The sequence below is a fragment of the Cavia porcellus genome, unplaced genomic scaffold, assembly GCF_034190915.1.
Source record: "Cavia porcellus strain 051 isolate PalLab524CR breed Dunkin Hartley unplaced genomic scaffold, mCavPor4.1 scaffold_33, whole genome shotgun sequence".
NCBI lineage: Eukaryota > Metazoa > Chordata > Mammalia > Rodentia > Caviidae > Cavia > Cavia porcellus.
Window position 1 is genome coordinate 27,327,911 of NW_026947516.1, and position 12,633 is coordinate 27,340,543.

The following is a 12,633-nucleotide window of genomic DNA, read 5'->3' on the forward strand; positions in this document are numbered from 1 at the left end:
TCCCCTTAGCTTTAGACACAAATCTTTTTCTTGTTTATTAAAGTTGGTTTTAGGATGAAACTTTTGAAACCAGAAGGAGTCATGTCATTAAGAGTTGAGTTCAGTATATGGAAAGAAAAGATGAAAATCTAGATTTACTTTGTAGATTTAAAGTGAAATTATAACCTTAATTATAGCAATATTTTTAAGTAAAATAAGCAGATACCCAGAGCAAAGGGATCTGTGTTAGAACTTCAGAGTGGAAGCTCTGACTCAATTTAAGGTTTCTTTAATGACTTGGGGTGGGGGGGCAAATATCATTTATCTTCTTACTTCAGTCTTTTAACTGGTGACCTTTTCCCCTCTTTTAAAGCTCTTATTCCTCCATCTTCTATGCCAGAATTTCTTTTCACTAAATGATTTGCTGTCAGGATGGCACTAGATATTGAGAAATCCCTTGATCTTTTACTTTGGCCTTAACTTGAACCAAACGCAGTTCCCAGCACTGAAAAATTGCTGTTCATCCAGCTGCTTCCCAATGGATACTCCTGACATGTTGTCTTTCGACAGATTACAATTTTCATTTATTTTTGGAAGGCTTCAAAGCAAGTGATTATTTGCTGTCTTTTAAATTCATCCCAATATTCCACAATCCTTAGTGCTCTCTCTCTCTGTCTCTGTCTCTCTGTCTCTGTCTCTGTCTCTCTCTGTCTCTGTCTGTCTCTGTCTCTCTCTCTCTCTCTCTCTCTCTCTCTCTCTCTCTTTCTTTCTCTCTCTCTCTCTCTCTCCTTTACTTTGGTACTGAGAATTGAACCCAGAACCTTCACACTGAGCTTTGACTGCAGACCTCCAACCCCTTTATTGAACAGGGTACTTATGAAGTTAGTAAGTCACAAAGTTCCCCAGGCTGGATTTCAATTTACAATCATCCTGGCTTAGCCTCCCAGAGTGGTGGAATTATAAGGCAGATACCACCATGCTTAGCTCTATTTTTCTAAATTTATTCTTTATTTATATTTTAAGGTAATATTTGTGTGAAGAGACTTTCAGATCCCAAGTGTATCATTGGATAAGTTCTGACACATTCAACTGTGTATTTAATGCTCCTAATGAGGATAAAGAATATTTTCATCATCCCAGAAAGCTGGTTCATGGGTCTTTTAAATTAATCTTCACTCAAAGAAGCAGCTACCCTTCTGATTTTTCTACCATAAATTAATTCTTACAGTGTATAATTGTATATAAAAGAAATTATGCAGTATGATCTTTTGAGTCCAGCTTACTTTATTCATTATAATATCTGTAAGACTCATCATGCCGCTGCCTAAAGCAGTATTTTTTAATAAATACTATTACCACTGTATGGATGTATTTTAACTTGTTTTTACATTCTTCTATTGATATTTGGAATGTTTCTAGTGTTTGAGTATTACATATAAAGCTACGCCAACAGTCCTATAGGCAAGCTTTCTTTTAGTTAGTCTTTATTTTGTTTTGGTTCATGAAGGTAGGCAGTCTCTAAAGTAATCCTCAGAGAGACTTATATCTTGGTATTCATCGCCTTAAGTATCAGCATGATGACTGCCTCAATTCTTATGACTACAATACAGTTCAAGTGATGGCATTGCCAGTTTGAAGACTGGGTGGTGTCATTCTCTTTTTCCTCTCTAACTTTAGGAAAAACAAATTTCATGTCATTAGACAGCCCTAGGGAGAAGCCCACATGACTGAATTTGAAAGGTAGCCCTACGTAGCTTTGCCAGTAGCTAGTGAGCTCAGAAGTGGCCTCTTTCCCTGTTGACAGCACCTCTCGTTTAGTCCTTGACCGTAGTAGTGTAAGAGACTCTGAACCCTAACTAGCTAAACTGCTTTTGGATTTCTGACACTGAGAAGAGGCGAGATAATATGTGTTGTTTCTGACCATTGAATTTTGGAGTGATTTCTTACATAGCAATAAGCTAGTATAACTAGCTTAGTTCATTTTAAGGACTACAGTGTGGGTTTAGTTACTTCTTTATTAATCCCTTAATAAGTTCAATAAGAGCTTTGTGTTTCTCAGATACATAGCTGGTAATATAAGTTAGAATAATCTTTTACTGAGATAACCTCATGTAATTTCTTCATGACTTTTTGGAAAGTACATAAAGAACTTGTTTTTCCTGAGAAGAAATTTTTATTCTTTACTGTATAAAGCAAAACCTGATAAAACATTCAAACAATAAGAAAGGAATGAAGAAGTAAAAATCATTTGTATACATTCTCAACATAATCAAATTATGCTGTCAGTTTCAGTATATTTTTCCCATTAAAGCCCACATACACATAATCATGGACACATTTAAAAGAATAAAGTCATACAAGACATGCTCTTTAAAATTTTCTTTTCACCTCACAGTGTATTCTAATATAAATTCAATGCCAATATTCTGGGCCTCTTAAAATTAGATTCACCCCTTTATACTGTTTTTTTAAACAATTATAAATGACCATTGATAATCATCCTTGTTCATTCATCTTTTGCACTTAGTATTTCCTTAGCATACTTTATCAAGCATGTATTTCTAGAAGAGGGCATTAATCAAATTTCCTGTTGCTGAAACAAAATACCTAACGCTCAAAGCTTTAAGGAGAAGATTCTTTTGGCTCACAGTTTCAGAGGTCTCATTCCATGATCTTCTGGTTCCAAGGCAGTAACTTCATGGCAGAAGGGCATAATGGATGTAGAAAAGTTGCTCAACTCATGGAATCCAGGAAGAGAGGAGGGGTTAGGAGCCTGAATGAAATTTGGTCTAAGACAGAATCATTATCACATATTTATTTATAAATTTGCATTTGAATTGCAAAAATGCTTGTACCTGCATTGGTATTGTCTCCATATCCCAAAGATGGAAAAGGACTGCTAATCCCTACTTTATAATATCTGTACCACATTAAAGTGATATTGTTACTATGTACTGGGATGCTGGGACTCCTAAGAGAGAGGTTTTGTCTGTTTTGAGCAAAAACTGCTCAAGTTAAGCACAAAAAGTAATACGGTTTTATATTTATGAAAGATAGGAAGAGAAACAGGCTCTGCAGAGTGACTGTGGGCCAATTAAAAGGTGGAAAAGAAGTGCATGCTGCAGGTGAGAGTGGAATATTATGAAAGAGAAAGCACTGGGGTGAAAGGCTCAATGGCAGCCAACTTTTGTATCTCAGTTGTCAGATCTCGGCCTTCCCACCAAACATGCAGGAGTTCTTGGGAGAAGAACTGAAGGTCTCATTCTCTGACTGGTGCAAGGCCTGGGTGCACGTCTCCTCAGACTCTAAGATTGACAGTTCTCACCCACCTGCCCAGCTAAGTTGCCATGCCCTGATCTCTTGCCATAGCATCTCATGCCATATTCATACATTAGACATTATTAACATTTATATAAATATATTTTTGACTTTGATCATAAATATGATACAGAAAATAAGAGAATTTTGAAAAGTGTGTGCCAATTAATTTTACATTAAAGTTAGAATTGAAAATTTTAAAATTTTCTTTTTCTTTACCTTCCCCTTTGAAGACATTTCAGTTAATTTCACTTTTATGCCTAGCATATACATAAACTTCAACTTTTAAACATTTAGTTTTTGGCTACCTACATTATGCGATGGATATTGACTACCTCGCTGTGTGCTAGTAATGGAATTCATACTTTCATGCATAAACTGATGAACAAATATTTCAAGTTATATCAGTGTTCTAGGCAGCATTTTGCATCATATGAATTTTCTATTATTCTGAGCAATTATTTTAATATTATTCTTTACAATTTTGTTACTGCTACTTTAGATGGAAAAGAAAAAAATTTAAAATTGCTAATGTCATTGAAAATATGCTTTGGTCTCATAAATTTAGTATATTTTAGACAACAAAGAAAACATGTGGAAAACAGTGGTTCTTTAGCCCCAACTCTTTGAGTACAGACTTAAACTACTACAATATTTGTGTAAAAAAAGTATAACTAAAGAATTTATATAATATGTGAGAAAATCCTGCCAAGACACAAACTTAAATCTGTTTTTATAAGATTTTTAGTTTCCCCCAGTTAATTAAGCATTATTAGCAGGTCGTTGTTTTAAACTAGTCTTGCCTTGCATCCTAATGGAGAAGACTAAAAGTTAAAAATCATGAAACCGAAACAAAGTTGTTATCTGACTTCTTTTCGAGAGAGAGAGAGAGAGAGAGAGAGAGAGAGAGAGACAGAGACACAAACACATTTCTGTTTAGCTTCAAATGGCATTATAATGAAGTTCCTTCTGCTTCAATGCTTACACCAAAAAGTTAATCTGAAATAAATGTATATTAAGCAGTTACTTTTATGTTGTTCAGTCTCGTCTCCATCACACAAGGAAAGTAACTTTGAAGTTATCAATCTGCTTTTTGTATTTCTTTTTTCTTCAGCTTTTTTCTGACTATAAAACCAATCTTCCTCTGTTCAGCTGCTAGGCATATTGGAACACCTATTCTATTTCATGAAATGCAGTGTTGCCCAATTACAGAATAAAGCTAGCTAAATTCTTTAAACTAAAATAACAACACTTTCAGAACATTCTTTGAAGACAGGTTGCCAAATGCAACCAACATGTTCCTGTTCTCATTTAACTTGACCTCTCCGAATTAAACTCATTAAACTTTCTCTTCTGTCAGCTTTTTTTCTTCACATCATCTTGGTCCTGCTTTTTGTCTTTGCAATTCTAAAAGTTGGGGTTCTTTATTGTTGAAATCTAGGCTATTTATTCTTGTTACTCTATGCTCTATCCCTTTATAATGTGTTCTAGGCTTATAGCACAGTGTACAGTTGTGGCAGTTTGTCATTTGGCTGGGCTTGAGAGACACAAGAAGAGTTTATTAGGCAGAGATTTTAAGACACACTTAACAGTGGAGTGTACATGCTCAGAGAGATAAGGCACACTACAGTTTGGAACTGGGAATATTTACGTGTTTTTGGTGAATACATTTGCAGATGAAAGGGAATCGCCCAGAGTTACAGTATTCTGGGGGAAGAGTTAAAAAAAAACAAAATGAGCTTGTGTCCTGAAGCTGCAGTTTTCATTTTAAAATTATGATTTTACTTGTCTCCTTTCTGCCTAGTTTTTATTTCTTCTCTCCTACCTCAGGTTTTAGAATGTTCATATTTTGTTCATAGCCTCAGCATTTTATGTGAATTATCAGGCAAGGTTTTCTTTCACAATGGAAGGAAAGGTGGCATTAAGAGTTTTGAGGAGGATGGAAAAATTTATAAAAGCTTTTCTACACATAAGAGTTGAACAGAGAAACATCAGAAGATTTCTGCTGAATGTGGAGTTTCTCACTGAGATTGCTATTGCGAGGTTTTTGGAGTATAGTTTGCTCCATGATGTGACCTTCAGAAACACCTATAGGCCTGGTACAGATTTACAGAAAGCAAATAATTGATTTCATCTACACTGGGGATTTACCTATATGAGTATAATGAAAAGACAGATAGGTAATAAGTTTAGAGTATTTGTCCAAAGTTTTTGAAAGGTTAATTATTCCATGGTGGCTATGGAGGAAGATGAAAAACTAGGCAGATTAATGGATTGAGGGAAACCAGGAAGGTCAATGGCATTGTGTCTCTAATGAGTCCAAAGTATAATAAAATTATTTCATTTTCCATCAAAGTTATGTTGTAGTCAGGGGTTACAAAAATAATTACATACAGGACACATCATTTATAGTTTTATTTATAATGGTCACCCAAGGAATCAAATGCAAAGAAAGTACAGGAAATCTGTCCACATACTAAAGACATGGAAAATCCAGCTGAGGGCCTGGATCCCATGGAAATAAATAGCATGAGTTCAGTAGAAGACCAAGAGCCCATGACAATACTCCCCATGAGTCCCAACTAGAGGCTTAGAGGCCATGACAATGACTCATGCATGTCTGTTTCATGGATGTGTGCTGGGAAGGCCCAAAGGTAGGTAGAAAGTACATGCCAGCATGGCGAAGGATCTGTGCCAGTAGGTTAAGTGATCTGCACTGGAGCCATGAAGTGATGCTCAAAATAATGAGCAAGCCTCCCTGAAAAGTACCATTACCAACCTCAGCAACGACGAGGTCCTGAGCTCCTTTAATAATAATAGCAAAGTTAATACCAGGAAGCCAGGATGACAAACTTCTCCCTGAGATTGAACAGCACACACCTTCCTCTCCAGAGCCAGCAAGCAATGCTCAAAGTAAGGACCAGAGCTCCCCCAAAGCGAACTGCAGTCGTTCTCAGCGACAAGGTCCCAAACTCCTCTGATGATAACAGCTAAGTTCATATCAAGAAAGCTAGCATGACAAGCTCCTCCAGGAGAACCAACAGCTTCAAAATAACCAATAGCTCCAGACAACAACACTTAGGGGAACCCACAATACTTCCTCTCCACATCTCCTTTTTTGTGCTGGCAACTTTCCTCAGGTGGACCATCTACACTCAGCACCACACTGATTCAGTTCAGCTGATGTTTAAACACCACCAGTTGTTGATCACCAGTTTTTAATCCACCAGTTTGGACATGTTTGCCATTATTTATCTAAATTTTTTAAAAAATGTTATGACTCTCTTATCAAAATAGTATAACTTAGTTTCCTATCTGTGGAAAGTAATAATTTGATTCAACAATGCTTCATCTAATTCTCAGTATGGAACCGAACAAACTTCTAAAAAGGTTCTTCATAGAAATGCCATTCCTCAATATTTTTTCTTCCCTTTCTGATACTAGAAAAAATAAAATGAAACAGTCAATTACAATATTGAGACAGGAGATCAGAACATGGCAAAGCCACTGGTCAAGTGGACATAACCTGTCAATCACAAAGATCCAGGACCCATGCACCCTAGCCCTGCACCTGGCAATCATAGAATGTTATCTTCAGTTCTTCTGGCCCCAAATGAAGCAAGTTTTTGATAGGATGGCATAGATTTGACATTGGCCTGTAAAATGGGTCATATAAAAGATTGCAGCAATTAATCTCATTGTCACTGTGCTCGGTCTCTTTCAGCTACAGAGTATACATTTTTTCTGCTTTCAGTTGGCCTGCACTCACTGTGCACAGCATGTTTCTTTTCCTACCTTTAATAAATGTAAAACCTCACTATTGTTTGCACTTGCCTTGATCGATTGTTGAGGACAACAAGAACGTAGCAAGAATTCTTAGAAGCAGTATACAGAACCCCAGAGCCCTGGTAACAGTATCCAATAGCAAACAAATAGCAAATTCTAAAGAAGATAATTTGAAGAATATTTACTTACAAGGCAGCTATTTATAAAAGCTTTTTGAGTGTAGTAAAATCTGAGGAAAACTCTAATGACCTAAAGCTAGAAAACAATTGAGCTTTTACCATTCCTAATTATAAAAGGATGAGAAAAAGTTATGATTCTATCTATGAGACTTAATACAATTATAAATCACGTAAACCTGTGTCAGATGTAGTGGCCCGTATCTATAGTTCCAACACTAGGGAGGCTGAGGCACAAAGGTTGCCTCAAGTCTGAGGCTAGGCTGGACCATATAGTTAGTTCAAGACCAGCCTGGACTACATAGAGAGACCCTATCTCAAAAAAATTATTCTGGTAAACCTGGGAATTGCTGTGACCTTTGTCAAGGAATGCAACCAGGCCACACTGACCTTGGAGTTTTGGAATATAACTATCCTGATCTTTCCTTTTTCCTCCATTCCAAATTCCTCTGCATTCCCAGTTGACTAAAATCAATTGGAAGAGAATTCTGTTGGTATATCAAAGTAGCTCTTAGTGGCACATAGTAGGGTGGAAAAAGGCAGAACAAACATAGAACTGGAGGGTCGAATGTATGATATCTGGCACATGGAGAAAGAGAGTGAATATCTTCATTCCTTTTTTGTTATGTTTATCATGAAGATCTAACTATGAATCCTCCATATGGCAGTCTTCAATATTCTAGTTTCTTTAAACCTATATTTAAAGCTTTCTGTCTATGGGTAGGACTGGATATGTAAAGATAGTAAAGACATGCTTACCACCTTTGAAATATAATATATAGTGTCAGAAATATATGTATGGAATATATAGACACCACTATTGTGTTTATTTTTATTTATTATGCTGTTATTTGATGTCTAAACTAGTGATTTTTTACTGTATATTTTTTCTTGAAATTCTGTATTACTCGTACCCTTTTACTGCTTTGTTTTTTTGTATCCTTTCTTTTTTCTCCTTAAATAAAAAAAATCTTATGTTTATATTCATTATGCATGTGTATACTAGTTTGTAGATTGCTTGAGAGGGAAGAATATGATTTTAATTAATCATCTTGTAACATTGGAATAATTTAATTAAAACATTACTTTCATTGTGTTGTTTTCTTTTCTTGTACACCTCTTATAGGAATTCCCAAAAGGAATTTCTGATTTTCCATGACCATCCTGACTTTTCAAATACATTTCCCAGCACCCTCCATCTGATATCAGCATGTCACCTCATCCCCCTTGGCAGTGTTCAATGATTTCTGTGATGATTCCTTAATGATTCTAATGTTCCTTTCTCAATTCAACCATGTACCTTTTAACTTCCTGCTTGTTAATTATGCAAAATTCTGCTTCAAACCTAGTTTCTCCAATAATTCTTTCCAAATATTGTAACTCTTGAGCAACTCTTCCTTTGCTCAATTTTGCTGACTCTTACAAATCAGTTCCATAGTGATTGTAATTTTTTCTCAGTTGACACAGGCTAATTTTGCTTTCACAAGTATTTTATAGCATGTCTATCATTCTGTATTTCCTGCAGCACTAAGAAGGCACTGAATTCAATAAGTACCTGATTGAGAGTATTGTATGAAATTACCAGGTCAGATATACCCCTGCTATTGGAAAAATAGCTCAAAGGTAATGCCCTATGAATTGAGGGTTCTCATTTTCCTTGAAAGTCAAAGCATTATATTGTTTGAATTATTTGTAATTTGTTTTATTGATGTGATATGTGTGATTATATATGACCAGATATTAAAATATGACTTTTAGCTATAGTTCGTGTAAACTCACTTTTGATTTTGGATGTAGCATATTACCAGTATGGCTCATCAGCAACCCAAATTCTAATTAGCCTGTAGTTCCTTTTGCTAATGTTGTTGAGTTCTGTGTGAAATCCTTACACATGTCCTTCCTGTTATTATATTCTGACTCTACATGTATGAGGCCTACCATGTAAGTCTTTGTTAAAAACAGAAATATAACTAACTACTTCCTCTTCTCAAGCCTGGTTTGCTTTCTCCTGACTTTCTTTGTTTTCTACTTTTTTTTTTTTTTTTTTTTTTTTTTTGGTACCGGAATGGAACTCATGACTCTGCGTTTGCCCAGCAGGCACTTATGCCACTGAACTAAACCCTAGCCCTTTCTCCTGACTTTCTACTAGAGACATTAGCCCCATGTTCCAGTTACTACCCTCTTATTTGCATTTTTGGGTCTTCTGATTCACCATTCTTTCATTATTTTCAACAAAAATCGACAGAACTAAAAGTCCATTAGTAGAGGATTGTTAAAATATATGTGGTATTTCCTGGATTTAATGTATGCTACAATAAAATATTTACTAAGTCTTAAGGGGGAAAATCAAATGATAATATGGTGTGTACAATACTGTCTCAATTTTATAAAATACATACATTTTACAAAAATGTAAAAAGAATATTTGTGAAAATATAACTAATGGCTACAAAATGTTTTAGGCAGATGTTAAAGCTTTTTTGGAAAATATTTCTGATTCTCTGTTCACTGGGTTCATGGTAGGGTTAGACTTTTCTGATTCTTTTGACAGTAAGTGTGGCCATGGGACTTAGTTTTTCTTATGAGATGTGACAATTCCAGTTGGTACTTGAAGAGGCAAAGCAATGTTTGTGTTCCCTTCCTAATGCCGTAATAATTATAGAAGCACTTGTTTAAACAATGGCTCATCAGTCAAATTCTGAGTGACCAACCAGCAGAAACAGCCCTGAAGACACAGAGTAGACAAATAATTTCAATCAGATATCATCTTTTGTTATGCTAAACTACAGATATCTGGGAGGTTAATGTTAGGGGAGCATAATCTAGCTTATCTTGAATAATTAAATATTCATTTTATAAGTTTTAGAAGAAAAGCAAGAAGAGGAAAAAGAAAACCACTTGTGATGCCATGCCTTAGATTTTTGATGCATTGTTCATGCAGTTGTTTTTGCATAAGCTATGCCAACCTAATTGATTTTTTAGTATTGGCAATAGTTCGGATTTGCATAAATGATAACAAAAGTGAATTAAGTCTCATGGAAAATTCTATTGGTTTTACTGCTACTTAGTGTCCACTCTATGCTAAATCAAAGAGTAGGTGGTTTTGTATACCCCAAACCTCTCTTTTTTGTTGTCTTCATCTACCCTTTCCTTTACTGCCTTATACTTACCTATTTAAGGCTATCCTTAAGCAAGCTATCCTGTCCTCTTTAGTAGGGTAAGTATATTTGATATCTTCTAACTAAAATCTTTTCATATTTATTTTAATTCATGTACTTAGTAGTTTCTATACTTTTAGAATAATGTTCAATTCCTCAAATATTTTGTAAGAAAATGAAAAGTTACAAATAGTACTTGTGCAGTTCTCTTGTGTGTACAGACAGTGCAGTAATAGAAAATGACAAACTTTCTAATGCTTTGAAATAAATGGTTGTGAATATTAACTTAGCTGAACAAAGAACTCTAGAAGTTCAGCAGGAGTTTATTTAGAGATGCATGTAGGAGGCAGTTTACAGAAGCCATTCTGCATCTTAAACAATTACTGTGAAGGAACAGTGAGAGAATTTAGTCTTTATTACATCAATATTTTCTTTCACTTTGCTTTTCTCTTCCTCCCTCACTACTCTATCTCCACTCACAGAGTATGATACTTAAGCTTATATATCCTTAAGACTAATGTGAGTTGTAAAAAGTGTAGTATTTTACAGAATTTACAAAGCACATATTATGAAAATTCTCTGTAGCATCTCAAACATTAAAAGAATAAAGACCAGTACCCTTCTTTATAAATTCATTTCCTATTGTCTGAGTCAAGACATATATGACCTTGCAGCTTACAATTAGGCTTCAAAAGAACTAGTTTTGACAGTTAACTCCAGGAAAAGAAAGGAAAGAGCAATTCTAAAAGTCAAAATTGGGCTGTTAAGCTGAGGCATGCAAAGAGGAGATGGCTTTGACTTTGCCAGCTTAACTCATCATTATAGGATGACATTTTTCAGGACTTAAATTTAAAAGTCTAGAAAAAAATAATAAGGTGAAGTTGCTAAACAGAAATTGGGCTTTCATGCAAATGTCTTTGGTAATTAAAGTGGTGCTAAAAGTGCAATATTTCTTCCAAGTAGAATTGTTTCTAAATTCAGGGATATAATGTTCACATTGTGGTCTACGAGGCAACAGCTGTTCTTAAGAGAATGCTGTCAATGTTGATAAGTTACTTTTAAAAGTAAATCTGTTTGCTGAGCTCATGTTGTTTGGAAAGATGTAAAGAATGAAGTCTTTAATGCATTTTTTTCTTTGAAATAAAAGGGAAAGAGCCTATCAGTTGCAAGCAAAGGCAGAATTCTAAAAGCTCACAAACTGGTGAAATCCTAGGAGAAGCTCATTTAAATGAGGGAGGGAAGAAAACACAAAGCAGATTGGAATTCTGAATCCCTAATCTGTGAGTAACAATTTTAAACATTGAAAATGTACTGATTGCATTCTCTCAGTCCTTTTTTTGGAGTTACTTGGTATAGGACCGAGAACTATTTTGAATAGTTTCCCTTTTGTACCTTTTCTAGGATATACTGTTTATTATGAGTCTGTTAGTGATACATTAGCCGAAGCAATTTTGGCCATCATTGTCTTTTATTTTTGTGATATTTGGGGCTTTGCTTAACTTCCACAGTAAAACAAAGCACATAGTATAGCCTTTGATGGCCTTAAGTAAAAAAATGTGAAAAATTGCAGAAGGTGAGGAATTGTGAAATTTTTTTCCTCTTTAGTGTGATGTCCATTCTACATTCCCACTCACCTTTCATAATTGTTTAATCTCATTCAAGGACTCAGTGTCAAGCCCCAGAGTACCAGATAACCATGTTCTTCTTTTATCTTTTATTGTATTTTTTACCTTTGATGTACACATGTTACTTGTACACATTTATGGAGTTCAATGTAGTATTTCTATACATGTACATAGTGTGCCCTAATTAGATCCAACCTCCTTTTCCTCCCCGCCATATTCTTCTCCATTAATTACTGTTCTACATTCAGGTCACGAGCCAACCACATTCTGATTTCTTCTGATTTTTCTTTTCTTTTTTTAAAAAATTAATCACTTATATCTGTATCATTTAGATATACACAATGATTGCATTCGTCATAGGGAGTTTGCAACTGTACATGATATATCTTGATTCCTCTTTTATTCTCATTCCCTTCTCCTCTCTTCAACCCCTCTTTTCTCCTTATTTATAAAAACTTTGTTTCCATTTTTGTTTCTTTGTTTTTCTTTCCCTTCCTTCCTTTCCCATTGGAACATTTTCTTCCTATTTCACAATACCTTTTTATATATTTTGGTTCTCATTTATACTTTTGTTTTTTCATGACAGAGAAA